This window comes from Saimiri boliviensis, chromosome 2 (assembly GCF_048565385.1).
Source record: "Saimiri boliviensis isolate mSaiBol1 chromosome 2, mSaiBol1.pri, whole genome shotgun sequence".
Lineage (NCBI taxonomy): Eukaryota > Metazoa > Chordata > Mammalia > Primates > Cebidae > Saimiri > Saimiri boliviensis.
The window spans coordinates 128,453,857-128,480,272 of NC_133450.1; positions in this window are offsets into that span (position 1 = coordinate 128,453,857).

Genomic DNA, 26,416 nt, shown 5'->3' on the forward strand with positions numbered 1-26,416 from the left:
ATGCCAGTTAGAATGGCGATCATTAAAAAATCTGGAGACAACAGATGCTGGAGAGGATGTGGAGAAATAGGAACACTTTTACATGGTTGGTAGGAGTGTAAATTAGTTCAACCATTGTGGAAGACAGTGTGGTGATTCCTCAAGGACCTAGAAATAGAAATTCCATTTGACCCAGCAATCCCATTACTGGGTATATATCCAGAGGATTATAAATCGTTCTATTATAAAGACACATGCACATGTATGTTCATTGTGGCACTGTTTACAATAGCAAAGACCTGGAACCAACTCAAATGCCCATTGATGATAGACTGGACAAGGAAAATGTGGCACATAAACACCATGGACTACTATGCAGCCATAAAAAACAATGAGTTCGTGTCCTTTGTAGGGACATGGATGAATCTGGAAACCATCATTCTCAGCAAACTCACAAAAGAACAGAAAATCAAACACCACGTTCTCACTCATAGGCAGGTGTTGAACAATGAGAACACATTGTCACAGGGAGGGGAGCATCACACACTGGGGTCTGTTGATGGGGACTAGGGGAGGGGCAGTGGGGGGTAGAAGTTGGGGAGGGATAACATGGGGAGAAATGCCAGATATAGGTGATGGGGGGATGGAGGCAGCAAACCACATTGCCATGTATGTACCTATGCAACAATCCTACATGATCTGCACATGTACCCCAGAACCTAAAGTGCCATATATGTCTATATATATATATATATATATATATATATATATATATATGGCAGGAAAATTTTATATATATATATATATATATATATATATATATATATATATATATATAATACACATATATATCTTATATGTGTGTGTGTGTATGTGGAATTGACCTAGATCTGTGCTTAGAAAGAAATTAATGGTTTTAAATGTTTATATTTGAAAAGAAAGATCTAAAATCAAGAATTCAAGGTTCCAGCTAAATGCACTAGAAAAAAGAGGAGCAAAGGAAACCCACAATTTAGGAGATAGAAGTAAATATAAGAACAGGAATCAATGCAATTAGAAAGCAAAAAGTACTAAAAAAACGTAATTGAAAGCTTGTTTTTTGAAAGATAAATCTAAGTGGTACATCTCTAGTTATTCTGATCAATAAAATAGAAAAGGCGCAAATAAACAATATTAAGAATGACATGGGAGACATCCCCACAGATGCAATGGATAGTAAAGATACAATAAAATACTATGCTAACTTTAAATTAACACATTTGACAACTTAGATGAAATGGGCAAATTCTTTAAAACAGAAAATCTCAATACTCATATATCTATCAAAGAAATTACCTTTTTTTATCAAAAACATCTTCACTAAGAAAACTTCAGACCCAGATAGTATTTTAGTTAATTCTGTCAACATTCAAGGAAATAATAACACCAGTCACATAAAATTCTTCCTAAAACTGGAGGATGAAACCTTTCCTAGCTTGTTTCTTTGAGGCCACAGAACCCCTAAAATCAAAGCTTAACAAAGATGTTAAAAAATAAAAGATAATTATAGGCCAATGTTATTCATGAACATAGACGCAAAATTCTTAACAAAATATTAGTAAACAGAATACAATATGTAAAAAGGATAGTATATCATGATGAAGTGGGGACATATCCCAGAGATTTAAGGTTAAATTAACATTTGAAAATCAATCAATGTAATCCACAGTATTAACAGACGGAAAGAGACATACCATATGATCATTTCAACAGATGCAGAACAAACATTTAACAAAGCTCAACATTCATTTATGACAAAAATTAGAAATAACATTATACATAGAGCTATTGTATTTAATGAGGAAAGACTTAAACTTCTCCCATTAAGATATGGAAAAAGGCAAGGGTGTCCACTCTCGCCATTCTCATTCAACATTGCACTGGAGATCTAGCCAGTACAATAAGATGATAAAAATAAGTAAATAAATAAATAAAGTCATCCAGAGTGAAAAGGGAGAAATAAGGTGTCTATTTTCAGATAACGTAATTGTTTACATAGAAAATCCAAAAGAATCAACCAAACCACTAGCAGAACTAATTCGTGAATTTAGCAGGTTGGTAGAATCTATCCTTCTATCAAAGCATAGAAGGGAAACATGCAAAAATCAAGTGTATTAAAAAATAAATTTTAAAAATAATTCCACTTATAATACCATCAAGAAACTTAAAATACATAGGGACAAATTTAACAAAATATGTTTGTTCAAGACTAGTACACTGAAAACTACCGAACATTCCAAGAGAAATTAAAGAATGTATAAATAAGTGGAGAGATATACCTTAATAATGGGCCAGAAGACTAACCATGTCAATGCTTCCCAAATTGATCTATAGATTCAGTGTGGTCCCAATTTTAATGCTAGCACCTGTTTAATGGGCATTGACAAGCTTATTCTAAAAATCTATATGGAAATGCCATGAAGCTGTAACCACACTGTCCATTATGGTCGTCAGCAACTGCATGTGGCTACTTAGATTTGTAAAGAGGTTAATTAAAATTAGATGAAATTAAAAATTAAGTTCCTCCACCACACTAGCCACATTTCAAGGACTAAATACTCAGACATGACTAGCAGTTATTCTTGTTCAACGGTATAGATGTGTAACATTTTTATCACTGCAGAAAGTTCTGTTGGACAGCACTGACCTCAAACAGCCAAAGCAACATTGGGGAAAAGAAAAAAAAAGACAAAAATCTAGAGGACTTAAGTACACTACCTGACTTCAAAACATACTACAAATCCACAGCATTCCAGACACTGTGGAATCACACAGAAGGACGCAGGAGAATATATTCAGGACTTGAGAACAGGCAAAGGTTTATTTATTGAGTCACATGAAACAACCATCAGAGAAAAGGTAGACTTCATCAAAATTAGAATCTTCTGCTCATCAATATACATTTTAAGGAAAATGAACAGGCAAGCCTGAGTCTGAGAGAAAATGTTTGTATAACAAGCATCTGACATAGCACTAGTGCCCAGGACACATAAGGAACCCCTCCAACCCAGCAATAAAAGCACAAATAACCCCTCTCCTCAAAAAAGTAGAGTGAGCAAAGGTTTTAAAAGTAATTTCCTAGAAGAGGATGTGCAAATGTCCAATATACCCAACAAACAGTACTCAGCATCATCAGAAATCAGGCATATGCAAATCAAAACCACAATGATACACCACTACACATCTATTCAAAGAGCTAAAATTAAAAAGAATGAAGACACCAAATGTTTGTAGGGTACAGGGCAACTGGAACTCTCATGCATTGTAAAATGATACAGCCACTTTGGAAAAAATATCTTGCTGTTTCCTAAAAAAAGAATCATCCACCTGTGACCCAGCAAGTCCTCAACTAGATTTCTACTTAAGGAAAATAAAAGCATATATTCATTCACAAAAACAAACTTATGCAAAAGAAAATAGCAGATTTATTCCTAATGGCCTGAAATCATCCCCGTGTTCCTTAACAGAAAAACAGATGAACAAATTTTGATATATTCATATACCAGAAGAACATTTAACAACAAAAAAGAGACCAACTATTAATGCATGCAACAAGATGGATAGATCTCAAAAACATGCTGAGTGAAAGAAGCAAGAACAAAAAAGCAGCATATACTGTATGGCTCCATTTCTAGAACAGGCAAAACTGAGCCATGTGATTAGCAGTGTCAGAAAAGTTGTTGTGTCAGGGGGTTTGAGGACAGGAATGAATCGGGAAGTAGCATGAGGAAACTCTAGAGTGATGGTGATGTCCTACATTTGGCTAGGCTTTGGGTTGCAGAGTATGAACTTGTCAAAATTCAGTATATTCATTTACTACTATCACATTACAAATTACCACAAACATAGAGTCTTGAAACAGTAGACATTTATTATCTCACAGTTAGTCAGAAGTCCAAGCGCAACTTACTTGGCTCCTCTGCTCAGGATCTCACAAGCCTGCAGTCAACATGACAGCCAAGCTGTGTTCTCACTTGAAGGTTTGACTGGGGAAAAAATCTTCCAGGTTCATTCAGGTGGTTGTCAGAATTCATTTCCTCGCACTACTAGGCTGAAGGCACTAGCTTTTAGCTGGCTATCATCTGGAGACCATCCTCAGGTCCCAGAACCCACAGCTCCTAGAAAGTGCCCTCCGTCCTTTGCGATGCGGGTTTCTCCCACAAGGCCCCTTTTTTCACCAAACTCACAGGAGTCTCTGGTCTTGTCTGCTAGCAAGATGGAGGTGCAATGGACAGTGCCCTTAGGCCTTTTAGAGGTCCTCTGGTTTGATTGAGAGGATCTGGGAGGCATGACCTCTTAAAAGATACCTCTGTGTGACTGAATACTCTGACCTTTTGGTCTTTCAGGTTTTAGCAAAGCGTTGCCCAGTCACACCCTCGGATTTTTCTCTAGACCGCACTGTCTTAATTTGAGAATCTATTGCCACCTGGAGAGGCTTAAAATTTTCAAAATCATACAGTCCTAGTTTCTTTCTGTTTAAAAATTCTCTTGATTTGTCTCTCTTTCCTTTCACATTTTACTGTAAAAAGTCAGTAGAGACTGGGGATGCCTTCAACACATTTCTCGGAACTCTCCTTTGCTACATAACCAAGTTCATCACCTACAAGTTCAGCTTTCCACATAACTGCAGATGACAATGTTGCTAAGCTTTCAGCCACTGTTTAACAAAGGTTCTCCCTTGGTCAGCTTCCAACTACACATTCCTCACTCCCTCCTGGGCCCTAGCCTGCCTTATGCTTAAAGTCCAGGCTTCCGTTACTAGCAGTCTTTCCAGTGAGACTTACGATTTCTCTATTCTGCTCCCCTGCCCACTGCTGAGTTTCGGAACTACCCCACATTTTTAGATATTTATTTCCAGCCACACCGCCTTCCAGGCATCAATCATTGTATTCGTTTTCTATTGCTATATGACCAATTCCCACAGATGCATTTATGATCTCACAGCTTCCATAGGTGAGGAGTCCAGGTACAACTTAGCTGGTCCACTGCTCAGAATTCCACAAGTCTTCACTCTTCTCTGAAGGCTCCACTGGGGAAGAATCCATGCCTATGCTTACTCTTACCATTGTTTTGAGAATGATTTCCTTACAGCTGCATGGCCCTGGACCCCAGCATTTTGCTGGCTGTTGGCTGAAGGCCAACCTCAGGTTCTGGGGGAAGACACAGTTCCTCGCCACACAGGCTTTTCCAACATGGCCACTTACTTCATGAAGGCTACAAGGAGTCTCTAGTTCTAGCCTACTAGCAAAAGGGAGTCTTATAAAATGTTAACATAACCATAGGGGAGACATTCCACCACCTCTGCCATATGCATCTGCTGCTGGTTATGAGCAAGTTATAGGGGATTACTCAGGATGTGAGTATCATGAGGTGTCACCTTAGTGTATATCCATACTCAGAGAATGCACACTTCAGATTTGGGTATTTTACATAAAAAGGAAGAGGTAGATTGGATGCTAGATATGCATGCTAGGTTGTTTAGGAAGAAGTACACTGAAATGCATCAATAAACAAGATGAACTGATGGAAGGATAAACGGATGGATAGATGGATAAACATAATGAAGCAAGTGTCATAAAATGTCAATGGAAGAATCTAGGTGTGGGCATATGAGTATTTGCTGAAAATGTATTTTAATATTTCTGTATATTTAAAATTTTTTATAATTAAGATATTAGAAAAATAAGTGTATATTTTTAAAAGAGTACAGACATAAATGAGTCACCCATTTCTTTATACTTTTCAGCATTTTCTCACTTTACTCCAATAATCACAAATTTTGTGTATAATCAAGAGTTGGGAAAATGCATTTAATTTATAAAGCAGTCAATGTATTAAGCCAAAGGTCTCTCTAGCCCATCACTGAGTCTTTCCCTGCCTTCCCATGAATCAGTCACCAGGAGAACAGAAAGTTACCCCCACCCCAAACATTCTTGAGCTTCCCTACTAGCCAGCTGTGATCAGCCCTCTGTTCACCTAAACCTCTGAAATTGCACATTTTTAGGATGCATTATCTCTTGGACATAACATTTGCATCATAGTACCACAAGTTGCATACAATTGTTCTTCTTTTTATATGTTATAAAACTGCCTGCTTCTTATTTTAGATTCTCCCCTCTGGTTCTAACGTTTTTGAATTTGGTAAATAAGTTGAAATCCACGCTAATCTTAGTAATTCAGATTCTACCATAAAAGTCAATACTATGTAAAACTGGAGTGCTTAAGGTAAAATCAACAACATACGCAGTCATACCTATTAGTGTCCGCTTTTGTAGGCAAATTAATTAGTATTATCTGGACCACGTCATACCACAGCCAATAAAAACAAGAGGTGTTTGGAGAATGAAGTAACTGGTGTATGCAGGCCTAGACATTAGCTTTTCTGTTTTTGTTTTTCACATGGGAGAATAGTTGGTTCTGTCCAGTCAAGTACATTATTAAGGCATTCATATTTAATAGGTGGGCCCTGACATAGGAAAGAGAGTTCTAAGGCTACTTATTAGCGTTAATAAATTGTCTATGCTCCCTTTAAAATTATTTAATAAATAAGAATCAGTCATCTCCTCTGTGTTAAGTCTATGCTAGGGGCAAGGATATCAAAAAGGAGAGGGAGAGAGTAAATACACAAAGTCATTAGCAAAGAGTACAATACAGTATCTAGCTATGTGCTAAAATCACTAACAGTTCAATACAGCATTTGTCAGGCTACTCAGAAACCAGTGGGAGAATACAATCTTCCTCCTGCCTTAAAGCATCATGGTTCTCTGCAGAACAGAGTGGTCAGATCTATAGAAGTCAAGGGGTTTACAGAGATGGCAGGAATTTGTGAGCAAGGAAGCCAGGATCCTCTGGATGGGTCGGCTATGGACGGCATCAGTAAAACCAAGGACCAGCCTTCAGTATCGTCTTTAGCTGTGGGGTAAAACAATCGCAACCATGATGGTACTGTCTGAGGAGTTCACAGTTACCTGGTGTTGGGAGAACCTACACCCGGCTGCCCCTGGGGAATAAACTCAAACCACGGCATGGAGTTTTGGGGGGCGGATCACGTGTCTGGGACCTGGCCAATATGATGAGGATAAAGGATAAAAAAGTAAACCATCAATGATGATTCTCTTAATACTCTCAACCAATGTTCTCAGTGAAGGTTGGGGGGCATTGTGGAAAACTGGGGTGAAACAATTTTGCTGTCATTGAGAGGTGCTTTTTGAACTTTCAACTCCATTCACCTAAAATAAACATATGATAAACTGCATATACTTAAGTATAAGTATACTATATGTTTATTTAAGAGTTTTTACACACGTACACACACACACACCCCAAACCTGCAAGACCATCACTACACTGTTGATAATAAAAATATTCCTCACTCTCCCTCACAAAGGTCTCATGCCTACTTCTGATGCTTCCACGCCCCTCTCCTCTTCCACCATCCTCAGGCAAGCATTGACCTGCTGTCCCGACAGATTAGTTTGCATTTTCTAGAATGTCATCTAAATGAACTCATATTGTGTGTACTCCATTTGCCCAGCTTCTTTCCCCCTGCATAATTATTTTGAGATTCATCTAACTGGCAGCACGTGTTAATAGTCTGTTTCTTTTTATTGTCCAGTAGCGGTATTCCACTGTCTGGATATACCACAGTTATTCCATTCATCTGTGAATAGGCATTTGAGTTGTTTCCAGATATGGGCAATTAGAAACAAAGCTGCAGTGAGCATTTGTGTCCAGGTCTTTGTATGGACGTATGTCCATACATCAATCAGACACAAATCATTCCCTTGGGTAAAATGAAATGGCTGTCAAACTGTTTTTTCCAGAAGGGCTTACTGATCGCACAAGCCCACCTATAGAGTTTCAGATGTGCCACATTCCTGCCAACACTTGCTATGGTCAGTCGTTTTAATTTATCCATTTCAACTGGTTTAAGTGAGATCTCCTTACGTTTACAGCTCCTTAAGAACTAATGACGCTGAGCATCTTTTCATGCCCTTACTTGTCATCCATCTATCTTCTCTAGTGAAGTGTCTATTCAAATTGTTTGCCTAATTTTTTTTTCACTTTAAATTCCAGGATACACGTGCAGAAGGTGCAGGTTTTTTACATAGCTATACATGTGCCATGTGGTTTGCTGCACCTATTGACCCATCATCTGGGTTCTCTCCTCTCACTCCCCACCCGCAAGCAGGCCCTGGTGTGTGTTGCTCCCCTCCCTGTGTCCATGTGTTCTCATTGCTCAGCTCCCACTTAGTGAGAACATGTGGTGTTTGGTTTTCTATTCCTGGGTTAGTTTCCTGAGGATGATGGCTTCCAGCTTCATCCATGTCCCTGCAGAGGACATGATCGCATTCCTTTTTATGGCCACATAGTATGCCATGGTGTATATGTACCACATTTTCTTTGTCCAGTCTATCATTGATTGGGTATTTGGGCTGGTTCCATGTCTTTGCAATTGTAAATAGTGCTGCAATAAACATACATGTGCACATGTCTTTATAGTAGAATAATTTATACTATTTTGGGTTTATACCTAGCAATGGGATTGCTGGATCAAATGATATTTCTGGTTACAGATCCTTGCGGAATAGCCACACTGTCTTCCACAGTGGTTGAACTAATTTATGTTCCCACCAACTATGTAAAAGCGTTCCTATTTCTTCGCAGCCTCACCAGCATATTTTGTTTCTTGGCTTTTTAGTAATCACCATTCTGACTGGAGTGAGATGGAATCTCACTGTGGTTTTCATTTGCATTTCTCTGATGATCAGTGATATTGAGCTTTTTTTCATATGTTTGTTGGCCACATAAATGTCTTCTTTTGAGAAGTGGCTGTTCATATCCTTTGCCTACTTTTTGATGGGGTTGTTTTTTTCTTGTAAATTTGTTTAACTTCCTTGTAGACCTTTGTCGGATGGGTAGATTGCAAAATTTTTCTCCCATTCTGTAGGTTGCCTGTTTACTCTGATGCTAATTTCTTTTGCTGTGCAGAAGCTCTTTTGTTTAATTAGATCCCATTCATCAATTTTCACATTTGTTGCAATTGCTTTTGGCATTTTCATTATGAAGAGTTTGCTCATGCCTATGTCCTGAATGGTATTGCCTCGGTTTTCTTCCAGGGTTTTTATGGTTTGGGGTTTTACATTTAAGTCTTTAATCCATCTTGAGTTAATTTTTGTATAAAGTGTTAAGGAAGAGGTCCAATTTCAGTTTTCTGCATATGGTTTGCCTAATTTTTAATTAGATTTTTTCATCATTGAGTTTTTAGAGTTCTTTATGTATTCTGGATACAAGTCTTTGTCAGATACATAATTCATAAATATTTTCTCCAGCCTTCTCTCATTTTCCTAAGAATATCTTTTGAAGAGCAGAATTTTTTAATTTTGATAAAGTTCAATTTATCAATGTGTTATTTTATGGATCATATTTTTGTTGTTGTAGCTAAGAAATCTTTGTGTATCTAATGTCATAAAGGTTTTCCTCTATAAGTTCTACGTCTTTGGATTTTATATTTTGGACTAGGATCCCATTTTTAGTTAATCTTTTTTATACGCTTATATCAAAAGTCCCAGCACAAACTGTTGAAAAGAATATTCTTCCTCCATTACCTTGAGAAGTTGTCCATATATGTGTGCATTTGTTTCTGAACTTTATTCTGTTCCACCGATATATTTGTATATTTTAAGCCAATATTGCACAGGCTTGATTACCATCATTCTATAATAGGTGTTGAAATCAAATAATGCCAGTCATTTTTAAAGTTGTTTGGGCTATTTTAGGTCCTTTGTAGTTTCAAGGGAATTTAAGAATCAGTCTGTTGTATGAAAAAAAAAAAAAAACCCAGCTCAGATTTTGATTAGGATTGTGTTAAATCCATACAGCAACTTTGGGAGAATTGACATGTGAACAGTAAGAACCCTTCAGACCCACGGACTTACTGAATGTCTTCTCCACTCGACATCTTCTTTGATTTATCTCCACAATGTTTTGTATGTTTCAGTGCATACAACTTGCTCATCTTCTGCCAAATTAATCCTTACATATTTTATATTTTGGATAGTTTCAATTTATGATTTTTTCATTCTTAATATATAGAAATGCAATTGATAGCTATGTTTTGATTTTGTATACTTCAACCTTTCTAAGCTCTTTGTTCCGGTAGCTTTTATTGTAGATTCATAGGATGTTTCAAGACAAACACATCATCTGTTCATATGGTCAGTTTTATTTCTTCTTTTCCTATCAAGTTGTCTTCTGTGTCTTTTTCTTGCCTGATTGTCTTGTCTAGGACTTCCAGTATGATAATGACTAGAAAAAGGGAGAGAACACATCTGTGTCTTGCTCTTGATCTTAGAGTAAAAGCTTTCAGTCTTTGACATAAGCTAAATACTTTTTGTAGATGTCCAATATCATATTGAAGAAATCTCTTCAACTCCTTGTTTCCTGAGAGTTTTGTTTTTTTGTTTTTTTTTTTTTTAGAAATGGATACTGGATTTTGCTAAATGTGGTTTTGGGTAAAGAGAAGAAGAGTGTCGGCCGGGCGCGGTGGCTCAAGCCTGTAATCCCAGCACTTTGGGAGTCCGAGGCGGGTGGATCACGAAGTCAAGAGATCGAGACCATCCTGGTCAACATGGTGAAACACCGTCTCTACTAAAAACACAAAAAATTAGCTGGGCGTGGTGGCGCGTGCTTGTGATCTCAGCTACTCAGGAGGCTGAGGCAGGAGAATTGCCTGAACCCAGGAGGCGGAGGTTGCGGTGAGCCGAGATCATGCCATTGCACTCCAGCAAAACTCCGTCTCAAAAAAAAAAAAAAAGAGAGAAGAAGAGTGTTGAAATGATCCCTTGCTTTTTCTTTCTCAGTTTGTTCAAAGAGTGTACAATGTAACACACTATACAATGTAGATTGATTTTCTAGTGCTAAGTCAACATTGCATTTCTGACAAAACACACATGGTCATGATGTGCTAACCTTTTTGCATATTGTTACATTCAATCTTCTAAGATTTCATTTAGCGTTTTTGCATCTATGTTTATAAAGGACATTTGTTTATGGTTCCCTTTTCTTATAATGTCTGTCTTATTTTGGTATTAGCATAGTACTAGCCTCATTGAGTGAGTTGGGAAGGGTTCCTTCCTCTTCAATTTTTAAAAAATGTTTGTAGAGAACGCATATTATTTCTTCCTTAGATGTGAGGTAGAACTCACCTGTATAGACATTGGCTTGACATTTCACTGTGGGGAAGTCTTTAACAACAAATTCCATTTCTACAGCAGCTATAGTATCATTCAAGCTTTTTAATTTTTAATTGGTGAGCATTAATAATTTGTGTATTTCAAGGTATTTGTTCATTTCATCTAAGTTGCAAATTTATTGGCATAAAATTTTTCATATTATTCCCTTCTTGCATTTTAAATAACTAACTGAACAATCTATAGTGGTATCACCTTTATCAATTTTTTTTTTAATTTGGAAAGAGGGTCTCACTCTTTCACCTAAGCTGGAGTGCAGTGGTGCAGTCACAGCTCACCGCAGGCTCAACCTCCCAGTCTCAAGCAATCCTCCTGCCTTAGTGCCCTGAGTAGCTGAGACCATAGGCCCAGGCCACTACACCTGGGTAATTCTTTATTTTTAATTTTTTTGTAGAAACTGAATTTTTTAGAGACTATGTTACCCAGGCTGGTCTTGGACTCTTGGGCTCAAGCGATCCTCCCACCAAAGTCTCACAAAGAGCTGGAATACAGGCTTGAGCCACTGCTCCCAGCCCTTTCTCATTTTCGATACTGTAACTTGTTTCTTCTCTCTTTTTTCCTGATCAGTCTGTATAGGGTTTTACCAATTTTATCAAACTACGTGAAGAACCAGGTTTTGCTTTTATGTGTTTGCTCTGTTGTCTAACTGTTTTTATATTTTCATTGATTGCCACTCTGATCATTTTTTAATTTCCTTTTTTCAACTTACTTGGAGTTTACTTTGCCCTTCAGTTTTATATTTCTTAATGTGAAAACTGAGAGCTTTTTTCTTAATATAGGTATTTCATGCAACAAAATTCTCCTTAAGTGTTCCTCTAGCAGCATCCTACAAATTCTGATGTGTAGAGACTTCATGTTCATTGAGTTCAAAATGCTTTCCAAGTTCCCTTTTGATTTCTTCCTGCACACACAGGCTATTTACAGGTGACTTAATTAGGCTCCAAATATTTGAGGACTGTCCAGATATATTTCAGATTATGATATCTAATTTAATTCTGCCATGGTCAGAGAGGACCATAGATAGGGCCTATCGCGTCATATCATGTTCATTTGAAGAGAATAAGCATTCTCATGTCATTAGACGGAGTATCCTGTAAATGTCAGTTTGGTTAAATTGGTTGATAGTGCTGTTAAATCTCTATCCTTACTGATCATCTGCTTGTTCTTTTACTTACAGAAAGAGGTATCACGAGATAGCTGATTATAACTGTGGATTTTTCTGTCTCCTTTCAGGTCTATCAGATCTTGCTACATATGTTTTTTTTACTTGCTTGCTTATTTGTTGATTTTGGTACAGACAAAGTTTCACCGTGTTGCTCAGGCTGGTCTCAAACTCCTGGCCTCAAGTGATTCTCCTGCCTTGACCTCCCAAAGTGCCAGGATTACAGGCATGAGCCACTGTGCCCAGCCACCATTTGTTTTGAAGTTCTGTTATAGGTATATAAGTTGTGAAGATATGTTTTTGCTGAGTTGACTTCCATATCATTAAGAAATGATCTTTTTTATCTCTAGTAATATTCTTTGCTCTGAAATTTACTTTGCCTAATATTAATACAGCCACTCCAGCTTTCTTTTTCTATAATTAGTCCTTTTTTAAACATTGTGATGAGAACGCTTAACATGAAATCTACTGTCTTAACAAATTTTCAAATGCACAATACTGTATTATTAACCATCTGGTTATTACTATCATGGTATCTTTTTCCATCTCTTTGTGATTTTAAACTTAAGGTACATTTCTCTCTGTCTCTTTTTTTTTTATATATATAGATAGTATATAGTTGGGTCTTGCTTCTTTGTTTAGGCCAACCATCTCTGCCTATCAATGGGGTATCTCACCATTTACATTTAATGTGATTATTGGCATGATTAGGTTTAAATATATAAACTTGCTGTTTGTTTTCTATTCATTTCATTTGTTCTTTGTTCTCTTTTTCTTTTTTCTCTCCTTCTGAATTAACTGTGTATTTTTATAATTTTATCTCTTTTGTTAGCTTATGAGCTATATATATATGTCTTTTTTCTGTTATTTTATAGTGGCTTTTGGATTTATAGTATACGTTTTTAACTTAACACTCTCTATATTCAACAGATATTATACCACTTCACAGATGTAACATAAAACTGCACATTTCTATTTTCCCCTCCTGACCATTGTGCTATTCCTGTCATGCATTGTTATTTTTAAATAGTCAATTACCTTTCAAGGGAGATTCAAACAAGAAAAACACCTTAACTATCTGCCCATGTAGTTACCATTTCTGGTACTATTCATTCTCTTGTGATGATCTATATTTCTATACGATATCAATTTCCTTCTTCCTGGAAGACTTCGTCTGGCCTTTCTTACGGTGCAGGTCTATTGGTGATGAATTCTTTTAGCTGTGGAAATGTGTTTATAATTATCAGAGTCTAGAATGTGATTGTCATGTCAACAGAGGTAAAGTATTGTTTCTTGTTTTTCTAAATTCAACCAATCACAATTTCAGAACTTCCCATCACTGATGGCAGTGCCACCTGTGGTATTCGAATCACTGTCAGTGTGGCAGCCTGCACCTGTAGCAGATGAGTCCCTGGTGATTCTGGTCAATTTATCTGCTTCATTATGACTTCGACTGTAATTTTGCTCGAGCATTTGCATACTATTTTATCGTAAATTACTGTCCTGTTATGTCCCATTTTATTACAATTACAGTATTACACTTTTCTTAATTACATGGTAGGTGAAAAGGTCTGCTGTGTCCCCATCCAGATCTCATCTTGAACTGTAGTTCCCATAAAAAAAGCCTGGTCAGTGAATGCAAGGCTTGACCCAAGTACCAAGATCAACCAGTTTGGCTGGGAAAGTTTTGGACAGTGTGTGCTGTGCTTTGAACAGATGGAGAACTTTGAACTTCTCCAAAGGACAAACTGTCCAGATCTGGACTTTCCTAGGCTGGCCTTCCTTACTGACACTCTTTCTCCATGACTGCAGGTTACAGTGCGCAGCAAGCGTGGGTGCAGATCACAGGGAGAAGCAACAGACATCTCTTCTCAGAGGGCACCGGAAGCACAGTATTTTCAACTGTGCCCAGGGTAGGAGGGGCTGGGGCAGACCTAGAGCCAAGGTATTTCCTTTTCATTCAGGAGACTTCCTTCCCAGCTCCTCTACCATCCACAGTAATTTCTGTTCACACTCCCTTTTTAGTAGAAACCTCTCCCGGAACGCTGGAGCCTTCCAGTAGGTCCTAGAGAGGCAAAATGACTTGAAACACAGGTAGCCTGCAGAATATTTAACAAAGTCAAGTCCACAATCCATAGTAACCTCCATGTTCCTGGAAACACCTGCCAGCCAAGGACGTGTGCCAACCAACCGACGGCCAGGAGAAAGCCTTCCTCAGCTCCACCAGGAGGAGAAAGCCCTCCTCAGCTCCACCAGGAGGTACCAAGAAATAGCCAGCCCACGTTGGCTGAAGCAAAGCACCACTAGTCTACAAAATACGTCAAAAATTCTATCAAGGAACACAACAAACATGTCTCCTTGGCAGATTTCACATAAAGGGTGGCACTTGTGTGGTCACCATGTCTCATAGCCTATTAAAAGTGGCAGGATGGCAGCATGCGATTGTTCAAGAAGACGCAGGAAGGCCTCCCCCCAAATAACAGCTTCCGAATCCCTGGATCTTCCATGGGAACTGTACTGGGGAACAATTTGACTTCATATTGTCCTCCCGGAGAGCTGAGGTCTTTGTTATGAAATCCAAGCTTCCCGCAGTGGGCGTTGCTGGTGATGCTGCCAGATCCTGTCACCGGATTGCCGCACCTGTTCCCTGCTGCTGTGGGTACTGGACGCTCCAGGCTGCTGCCTCCTTCTCCGGAGGGTTTCCTCCCTCCACTTCACCCGAGAGGTCATGCTCCTGCCCAGAGGCAATCCGGAGACCAGAGACCAACCAACTCGGGTGCAGGCAAGCCCCCACTCACCTCCAGGTGGGATCAGCTCCGTGGTGCAATTCACATTCCACAGCCCCCATGGAATGAGGCTGAGGGTAGACTGCAGCTGGGGCCACGCCCTAGCTCACCTCCTCACCCTGCCCTAGTCTGCTGGTGTCACTCCTTTCTCCTGAGAGCACTGCCTCAATAAATGGAGGACAATCCCTGCCGGAGACAACATGCTTGGCTAGCTATGAACCATGCTCTCTTCACAGCCTCCCAGAACACGGGGCACACACTGCCTTATTTCTTAGGGATCTGAAGGCTCCTGTTTCTTGTGGCTACCCCAGCTTTTTCTTCAAAGTGAATTGAGTCCAGTGGTACAGAGGACCTGAAGGAGAAGATTGGACTCTTCATCCTAGTACCCCGTGGCCAGTAACAGGGGTAGATGGAAGCAGCAGTGACTCCTGCAGCTCTGCAAAAGTGTGCATGAAAACTAGAGGAGAGACAGGCAGCTCCCAAACCTCAGAACTGTGCATCGCTAACACTTACCACGGGGTTGTATTAGCTTGCTGTTTGCTTAACACACTTAGGGCAGGAGGGGGATGATAAATCAGTACCGCTGAAAACCTTGAGCTCAGAAGAAATGCGTGCTTTTAAGGAAGAGCAGCTCTTCTATGCTAAACAGCATATGACTGAAGTGGGAGGTGATGGGCAAGCCAGGGAGGAGGTGAGCAGGACCGCGTGGTGACGGATTGGAGGCGGAGACATCAGCATGAACTCATGCTCATCTTCACACAGATACAGACGGCTATACATAGAAGCATGTGTAGAGATGTATGTACGCATAGGTTCCTACACACACATATTTCCTTGCCCTGACAGCTGATAGGCCCTAGAAGCAATGACGTCCAGCAGCCATAAGCACACTTAAGGCCCAGATCCGCTGTCTCCTGCCATTCTCCAATGGAAGGAACCAGGGCTTCTTGGAGAAACAGCTGATTCTAGGACTGATGAGCCTGGAGTATTTTATTTTGCCAGAAAATAAGCACATGCAAAAGAGATAAGTAAATGAAACCGCCAACACCACAACGGCAGGTATGTCAACAACACAGGAGTCAACTGAACACGTTCCCAAGGGTCGGAGCTAGAACGATTCAAGCAACAAAACAACACAATATTGGCTGATAGCCCAAAGCATCAGATAAATATCCACGAGTCTATACTGATAGAAATAGATAACTGAGTCAGTAACGAAAGGAGGACAGAAGAGCTGAATCTCCCAGACAGAACAACTCCAAACGCTTTATGTAGATTCTCTGCAGACAGGAGGCAGAGCCTAGCTCCCGGCTCACGTGGGAGCCGTGCAGAGTGACTTCCATCCAGAGATGACGGCATGGAAAAGGGGAAGTGAGTGACTGTCCAGAGAAGACGCGTGACAAACACTACGCCCACCTGGTGATAGAGGTCAACATCAACTGTGATAATCATGTTGATGGTGGGCACTTCGGGGTGGAATGAGAATGCACTTTACCTCTATATTCTTCCTTCCAAAACCCATAAGCCCACCCATATAATCACGAGGAAAACAGCAGACAATTCCAAACTGCAGGACATTCCACAAACTACCTGCCCAGGACTCTTCAAGACTGTCAAGGTCCTCAAAAATCAGGAAAGTCAGAGAAACTGTCAAAGTCAAGAGAAGCTGAGAGACATGATGACCAAGCATAACATGGTGTCCTGGATCCTAAAGAGAACATCAGGAGAAAGCCAAAACAAGGGGAAGAAAGTATGGACTTTAGTTTAAATAACGTGCTCATATTGGTGCATTAATTGTGACGAGTGTGCCGTACTACTGTAAGATGGTAATCTTAGGGGAAACTGGGGAGGGGGTAGATGAGAACCCTCTGTGATATTTTTGAAATTTTTCTGTAAATCTAAAACTATTCTAAAATGCAAGTTTCTTCCTTTCTTTTTTTTTTTTTTCCAAGGCAGAGTCTTGCCCTGCCACCCAGGCTAGAATACGGTGGCACCATCTCGGTTCACTGCAACCCTCTGCCTCCCTGGTTCAAGCAATTCTCCTGCCTCAGCCTCCTGAGCAGCTGAGATTACAGACATGCACCACCACACCCGGCTAATTTTTGTATTTTTAGTAGAGACAAGGTTTCACCGTGTTGGCCAGGCTGGTCTTGAATTCCTGACCTCATGATCTTCCCACCTCAGCCTCCCAAAGTGTTGGGATTACAGGCATGAGCCACTGCACCTGGCCACAAGTTTCATTTTTTAAAAATCTGTGGGATATGTTGAAAAGAAATATAAGGGAAAAAATAAAATTTTGATAATTAAAAAGAGTCATATATTTCTAAAATTATTGACATTAGGTATCAATTCATTTAAGTAGTCAATTTCATTGTGTTATATAACAATTCTTTTAAAAAGTCAGTATTATAATGTCAAGACTTATATAATGAATCTTATGATGAAACCTTCAAATAACTTGACAATGTTGCGAAAGGAACAGTTTTTCATTCCAAAAACATTTAGGAAATGAAAGAAAAGTCATTTAGGTCTAGTGGCACAGAGCACCTGACAGAAGAGGTGGCACACTCCACCCTAGGGGCCGTTTAGACAGGGAGAGATGGACATAGAAGTGATTCTTACAGCTCTCCAAACGAGAGTTTGAAAACTGGAGGAGGGATAAGAACTCTAGGTTGCTATCTGCCTGGACCCCCACCTGGATGGAGTACTGGTGAAGCGCTCATCCAATTCAATCTAGCTGATGATTCTTTTTTTTTTTTTTTTTTTTTTTTTTTTTTTTTTGAGTCCGAGTCTCACTCTTTCCTCCCGGCTGGAGTGCAATGGTGCGATCTTCGGTTCGCTGCAACCTCCGCCTCCCAGGTTCAAGCAATTCTCCTGCCTCAGCCTCCGAGCAGCTGGGATTACAGGCACCTGCCACCACGCCCCACTAATTTTTGTATTTTTAGTAGAGACAGGGTTTCACCATGTTGGCCAGGCTGGTCTCAAACTCCTGACTTTGTGATCTGCCCACCTCAGCCTCTCAAAGTACTGGGATTACAGGCATGAGCCACCGCGCCCAGCTGATGATCCCTTGCTTGAGGCTTCCTCAGAGACAGCAGAGAGCCATGGAAAATGCTGAATACCAGCCCAAGAGAACTCGTCAGCTCAGGCAATCACACATCACCATTCCTGCAAAGATCACCAGCACTAGCCTGAAGCTGACCAGACCAGAGTTGGAGTAAGACTTCGAGGGCTCTAGCATCTGGGGGAACCCTTGTCTCTTCACCCTGAAGAGCCCGACCACTGGAACAGTCCTGTGTGGATGGAAATCTGGGATCTCTGGAGAAGACTTAGGGAAACCTCAGAAGCTCCCTCTGAATTGCATTTTATCTAAACATAAACATAAAATGTACGATTGGATTTTGTGTTTTCCGAATGTGTGGGGCACATGTCATCTTAATAAAACATTCTTATCTGGAAAAAACCTAATTGACTGCCTATAAACAGGTATCCATCTAAAGGTACTACAGAGAAGTGTTTTTAAAGTTATTAAGGCGAGCCGATCCTGCTTATGTTTTTAGTTATCAAAGTAAGTTTAATTTAAATTGTATTCTTTTTACACCATATATTCCTTCTGGAAAGGAAAGGGATCGTCAGTGCCAGCAAAACCCTGAATCTCATTTCACGACTGACTAACACTCAAACGCTCACCACATCCGTAGATGACTCCGTGCCACTCTTGGCACCGGGAGCTGTCCTGGGCCCTGCAGGTGTCCATGGGCATTCCTGGCCTCTACCCACTACACACGAGCAGCACTCGCTCCTTGAGTGTGACAGCCAAGAACATCTCCAGACATTGCCAAATGTCCTGCAGGGAGCAGAATCACCACTGGTTGAGGTCCAGGGTCTGAAAACCATAACCGTAGAAATCCAGCTCACAGCCTGCTTTTGCAAATAAAGTTTTATTAGAACACAGCCATGCCCATTCATTTCCACACCACAGCGGCAGAGCTGGGTGCGTGAAACAGAGACGGCGTAGCCCACAGAGTCCTAACTATTTCCATCTGGCCCCTTACAGAAAACGTTAGCCACCTGTATCCTAGTTTCTGTCTCCCGAATCTTTTATCCATCCTTATTTACCCGTCTGCAGCCTCACTGGTGCCACCTGGATTTCTGCACAACTTCCCTGGGGGCACTTCTGCCTCTGGTCTGGCAGCGCTTCAGTGCATCCAGAGGGACATTTCTGAAAGCACACAGCACATCATGTCACTTCCCTGTTTAATGCCCATGGGTAGCCTTCCCTGTGTTTAAGATAACGTGAGGCCCCTTCACATGGCCTGTGAGATTCAAAGGTTGACCCCCTCACATTCCAGCTTCTAAAAGGTGTCCATGCTGAGCTTCCTCCCGCTCTGCAAACAGGGAACACAACAAAACCCAGCTCTGGCCTCCAGACACTAAGATTCCTGTGGAGCTGTGAGCCCGGGTTTACCCTCTGACCCGGACAGCATGGCATCTCACCTGCGACAGGTGCTCCACCGGGGTCAAACAGCCACACGGCTGCCCTTTGTATTGTCAGCTTCTCACATACGCAGTTAACGTGCCGACGACTCCACTCAACCACAGCGTTAACCACGGGAGACTCTGGAATTTAACGCTTGCGGAATAGTCGCTGCAGCTGAGAGTTCCCAGTTCTTTGACAATGACCCAGGGTAAGAACTGAATATATGAAACGTGGTAATCTAGCACGCACATGCTTCTCTGTGAGAGAACACATCCGAGACACACATTTCATGACAGAATAGTTACTTTTACCAGTAATGTTTTTTATTGTTTCCTATTTCTTCCTCTTCCTCCCACTCTCCCGGAGACAGTCTTGCTCTGTTTCACAGGCTGGAGTGCAGCGGCGTGATCTCGGCTCACTGCAACCTTCGGCTCCCAGATTCAAGCAATTCTCCTGCCTCAGCCTCCTGAGTAGCTGGGATTGCAGGTGTGCACCAGCACACCTGACTATGTTTTCTATTTCATTGTTTAAATGTTGGTCACAACTCACTAGATTACTTGGATTACGCCACTAACGTGTCATGACGCACAGTTTGATAACCACTGCCCTACAGCTTCTAGAAGGTGATTTGATGAATAATTAAGTGGTGAGCTGGTTATGAGAATATCCAAGAAACAGCTGCAAGGGCCTGAATCTTTAGCTCTGGGTCTTCAGACTTCCCAGTTTGTTAGACTTTGTGGCAAAGGACACGATCCTCCTTCACAAATGCCAAATCCCTCAAAGGGGCCTGGGAGAGAGAGATGGATACAGAGGCGCTGGTGTGAGTGTGTTTACCCAAGCCCTCGGGCTCCCGCGGAAATCCTGTGGATTGAGAACTTCAAGAGAGCCAGGAATGACCAAAGATTAACTCAAAGTAATGCCTCCAGAAAAGGACTGCCAACAGAAGCTGCAGCTGTATCCCCCAAAAATGAGAATACATGGATAAAAGCGGAAAAAGTCTAAAAATCGGAAACTGTGAAAAACAGCGTGGGGCACTGTGCATGGTTCCACTGCCTGCTGCAGCTGGGGGGCTCCGGCGGGGTGGGCACAGGGCACCCTGCTGACCTTGGCTGGCCACTCCAAGTCAGGCTTATCCTGCTGGCAAGCCTAACTCCTGAGCAGTCCCCAAGCTGCCCTGCCCGGTCCCCTTACACACCAAGATTTGATTTTATAAATTATCAACTCACGTTCCCCAAATGAAGCAGACTTAACTTTGACCTGTTGGTAGTTACCATACGCCTCAAGGTGGTTTGTAAAATTGAATGGGGAAAAAATCCTACCTTTATTTTCAAAACTCTCTAACAGACCCTTAGAAGATTTGCTTCAATTATAAACGTAGGCAAGAAACTTCAGTGGTATTTGCGGTGTCTGTGACTTTGCTGTCAAAGGAAATCACAAATGTTTTAACACATCAAAGTTTTTGCAGTATCTCAAAATATCACCTGCACTCGTCACTACATCGAAATCATGGTAGTTGTTAAATTCACACCACTACCTCTTATTTAAGTATTAATAAAGAAGCACATATGAATATACATCACAAAGGTGGCTTTTGATATATTGTAACCTTATTTCAGTAGAACAGGTTTCCTTTGTGACTCTCAGCACTTTAATCTATTCTTTTAAAAACATTCCTCTGAGAAAGGGTCTGTAGGCTTCCCCAGACCGCAACACCGGGACCATGAAATGGGTCACAACACAAAACAGGACCTTGGATGAGTGCCTCCATGTGCCCAGCAATCTGCAAGCATTATTTTTTCTTATTTCCACCACTTTATTTTTTAATCTTTAAGAACAGTCATTTACTTGTATTCTCCAATTCCAAAACTAATTTGATTTTAGCATAACAAGTGAAACAATGCGAGAAAAAGATATACAAAGGCAATCTATCTTCAAAGTTTAACACACACATCACAATGGACTGCACGACAGCACAGATCCAGATAAAGCGGCATGACGCCAGCTCAGAGAGAGACAGAGGCTGGCAGGTAGAACAATTGCTAATGATGGCATTTCCATTGTGGACGAAGTAAGTAGTCATTACCCTAAGACGTGAGCAGGTGCCCTGTGCAGAAGGATTCTGTGGTCACAGGGGATGAGAAAACACTGAGCTCATCAAAGGCACACTGCACCTTTTTAAAAAATACACTAAAGTGCACTGAGAATCTCCAAAGGAGGGAATATAATATGCGAGGTTTCTGAAATGCCGTTGGCTACAAAATCATCCTCGCCCCTCTCCCACCCTCCCCAGGAACTTTCTTCTATTCCCAGGAACATGGTTTGGGAATTGCTGAAACGGGGTAATGTAAGTTTCATCCTGACCTCAGCGATTTAACACACGCAGCCAACAACGACTACATCTTTTGTTTTTCTCTCCTTAGGTCAGGAAGGAGATGGGAGATTGTTTTGTCTTGCCAGAATTCTTTATTTACTTACATTAAAAAATGAGAAAAAAAAATATAACCACCAACAAAGGTTTCACTCTTTTTTGTACTAATATACATCAGACTCAGCTTTTACCTTGCTGGAGGGAGAACTTAATTACTTACAGGCTTTTCTAGAACAGTCCTTAGTTCAACCCTACCACAGTTTACACTGCAGCCCACATGACAGAATTCCACTGGCATTTGGCTCTGCCGTCTCTTCTTTAGAGTGGTAATGCAGTGCTCTCAGCGATACACACAGAGAAGTTTGGGAAATACCAGCCAGTGGAGACTGGCTGGTCCCTCCACGCCGAAAACTGCAGAATGCATTTCACCCAGCCCCACCAAAAGATGTAAGGAGTGAAGAGTTCCCATTAGCTACGCACACAAAGGATGTGTACGCTCACCTGGAAATCAGTGGCCGAAGAGGTAGCACGCTTGTGGGGACCGGAAGTGACCAAAAGAAGCCTGCAGAAAAACAAAGGAAACTGGGAAAGATGGCAGAGTCTCACTCCTAGGAGCAAACTTCCAACTTGCTTTTAAAATGATCAGCAACACATTCTGCTCTGTTGATAGCCTACACGTGATCTCACAGAGTCAAGAAGACAGACTTCCCTCCATGACCTTTCCACATGCTCCGATGATTTCCAGGTCATCGGTGCCTGAAGCCGACTGCCTGCTTCAGAGAGGCATCCTTTACACTTGTGTGTTCAGTTACCGTGGTACCAAGGGCGACACTGAGGCTTTTGATGGTGACAGGCGGCTTCACGAAGAGAGCCAGGAGAGCATCCTGGTTCCGTCCACTTGTTCACCTGCTCCCTAACAGTGAATGAGGGGATGGTCCGGGGCTCCCCACTCCCTAACAAGAGCCCACCAAGGCCAGACTGCCACCTCCGAAATGGGTGATGACCATCTTTGCCTTTGCCAGACAGGTCTCGAAATCAGCCTTTCTGGAGAATGCCAGAAATGGTAGCGCCTGCCCTGGGGTGAAAACATGTTTTAGATAACTAATCAGCAAGAACGCTGCAATTGACCTGCCTGCAGGCTTCCGGAAGCCTGCAGATCTAAATTACTCTCATTTTTCTCCCCAAAAATTAGGCATAATATTATAATTTCAAGGAATGCAAGAGCAATTTCCCCCATCATTGGATACCAAGCTCAAGATGTTACAGGAAAAAGAAATAGCTTTTACTGCTGATATGAGAATTTTAAAAGAGAGACAAGTGTGAGCAAACAAAACCTGTCACATCAAATACTCTGGCAAAAAAAAAAAAAATGCCAGAAATGCTAACGTCTAAATAAAGTCATTTATTTGTTATTTTAACCCCTTCGCTGTCAGAGCTTCTCTGCCATAAGGCTGGCTAATTCTCCAGAGGTCAGCTTTATTGAAGGCACTGCCCTTATTCCTGCAGCCACTGTTTCATTGTCACACAGTTCTCTTGGTCATCTGGTCCCTTCAAGGGGTTCCACATACAAACGGGCTGCTGCTGATGCTCCTTGGGCCCTGCCTCCTCTCCAGCCATCATTTTTCCAGAGAATTTGGTTTTATCCAGTTTCCACCATGCTAAGCAAAGACACTACTAGACTGTGAGCTCCCAAAGGGCAGCAGCCCCAGGTCCCTCACGGTTCTGGCAAATGGAAGGTACTCAAAGCATAAGACAGAAATGGCGTGTTGAAGTCCGTGCCCCAGGCAGTTAAGGTGCAAGCAAAGATAAGACCCCCTCTGCAGCGGAGACTCTATGAAGACCAACGGGGAACATGGAAAAACACCGGCGGGACGGGTCTGCAGCTGACCACTTGCTCTTCCTTGGTCAAGCCCACGAGCCTGTTTTCTGTTTTGAGGCTACGTGCTTTTATAAATGTTAAATAAGAGGATACTGGCAAAAAAGCATTGCTAATGGAGGTCTGCGGAAATAGGGGGAAACAGTTCCCATTGGAATGTATGGATTGGGCACTCACTGTGTGCCGGGCACTCACTGTGTGCCAAGCACTACAGTGGACCCTGAAATGAGTCAGCCACAGCCTCTGTCCTCCACCATCTCCACCCGCCTCCAGCTCCATTCACTTTAGCCCGACGCAGTGAGCCTTCTGTCTCCAGGAATTGCTTGGGCAATGGTTCCCAGGACCTCCTGACCCAGAGGCTTCCACAGACTTTTCAGCCCTTTCTTTCTCGGAGGTTTCCATGACCGTCCCGCTACTGCCTCCGCCTTCTGGTGGTGCCACTCCCCATGGGGGCTTCTCCCACCCTCCCGGCCTCCTGGCCCACCTCCTGGTCCACCTCTAGAGGCCGGGTCATCTGGGGCTCTTCCCACAGTCTCCCCTGCCCTCTAAACACCCACTGCCCAGGAATGCCCACCCTGCAATGGCCTCAGCTGCCACCTACATGCCCAGGACTTTGCTCCCAAGTCCTCAATCTAAACATGCTGCCCACTGGCAGGCTGTGTTCACCAGTCATCTCCTTGCCTTCACCGGTGGGGGGGGTACCACCACTGAGAGGGCACTACCAGGCACCTATGGCCCCCACAGGGAGGCCCAGGTCCGTCTGGGTTCTGCCTGGGCGGCGTCCTTGGCATTTCTCCCCGTCTCAACAGCTCAGGCCCTGGTACCTCCTGCTGAGCTTCTGGGGGTCTCCCAGCTAGCCAGCCGCACCCCCATCTGACCACACAGTCCTGCCTCTCCAGTGCTGCTAGACTGGCACCCCAGACGACACCCATCCACCGTTCCCCATAGCCAGTCCCAACAGTCTCCTGCCTGTCCCCACTCCTCAGCCCTCCCCACTCAAGGATCCCCCCCACAGATACACAGGTCTGTCTGCTGCCCCCTCATCTCTGCACAGGCTGCTCCCTCAGTGCCCCTGGCCCGTGCCCACTCCATGCTCGAGGGCTCAATCTCCTTTCCCAGCCTCACCCCAGGCCTCCTCTCCCTCCCTCCACCCCAGCCCTCCTCTCCCGACCTCCACCCCAGCCCTCCTCTGGGGCTGCTGGGCACCCCCCACCTGCATCTCCTCTCGGCAGCACCATGCACTATTTGCTCATCCAGTGCCCACAGTTTTCCCAGAAGACAGGCCTCCTAGGTGGGACTCTCCTTGCAGACGGGAAGCCCATCTGCTTGACTTGACTTTGGAATCCCAGCAGCCTCACCCGTAAGATGGGACTGAATGAGCGATGTTTACTCCATCCACCAAAGGCCACTCTCCCTTGGGTTTTCAACAGGTAACATGAGCTTTTTAAAATGAGTCTTACTAGACGAAGTGCCCTGATTTTCAAAGTTATGCCCACCCAGGACAACAGGGCAGGGGCTCCTGCCCAGAATGACAGAGCCCTGGGGTCCGGTCTGACCACTGCTCCACCCCAGATTCCTCTCATCACCCGATGCCTTTACTTTGGGACTTTTCCAGGTCGTTCCTCACCTCGTGCAGCGTTGCTGTGAGTGGGCGAGAAGGAACCTCGTGCTCTCCGTGTGCTTCGTGGGGACCAGCTCCAAGCAGGGCCGCCGCCTGCCTCTCTGGCGCTGCGTCCTCAGCATCCTCGCTGCCCCTGGAGCTCCTTCAGGGAGGTGCTGGGGAAGAGCGGCCCGGCAGCCTCCTCCCGTGGCCCAGGCGCACCCAGGCGAGCGTGGCCACGAGTTCCGGCCCAGCGCCACCCAGACTCTTTGATGTGGGTTTGTGTGTGGGAGGGTAAAAGATGCACACACCCTCCGCGAGTCTAGAATTTGTGGTTTTTGTTATCTCACAACTTCATATTTGGAAGAAGTATTTTAATTTCTTATGAGTTGTGAATAATTATGTAATTCTGCCACTTTCTCAAAAGCAAGATTTTTCAAACGGACTCCTCTAGTCTGGAGCTGACATCCTTAAGAGAACTTTGCTTTTTTTCCTGTGGGTTTTAAGCACGAGCGTGCCAAATGAATTCTTTCGTCCGCTTAAAACAGTTCATTAGGGGGAACCATCCTGTAAAAGGAAAGGAAAGGAAAATCCTTCCCTCTTCAAATTAATTCCCAAAAATGACTTCTGAGATGCAAATGCTGCCTGCGTGTTTGAGCGCAGTGAGCGAGTCCACTGCCCAGTTTGATTTCAGTCTGCTGTTTGGTGCTACTGAATTTCTCAAACACTGTGTATCTCCCTTATCTGTGAATTACCCACGTGCTCTTTGGAATCTCTTCCTGGGTCTTCCTTATTCTTCCTCAGTTATTTAAGAACCTCTGGAAAGGGTCAGGAAGACGGCATCATCAAATAACACCATGAGCTCCTCAAGGTC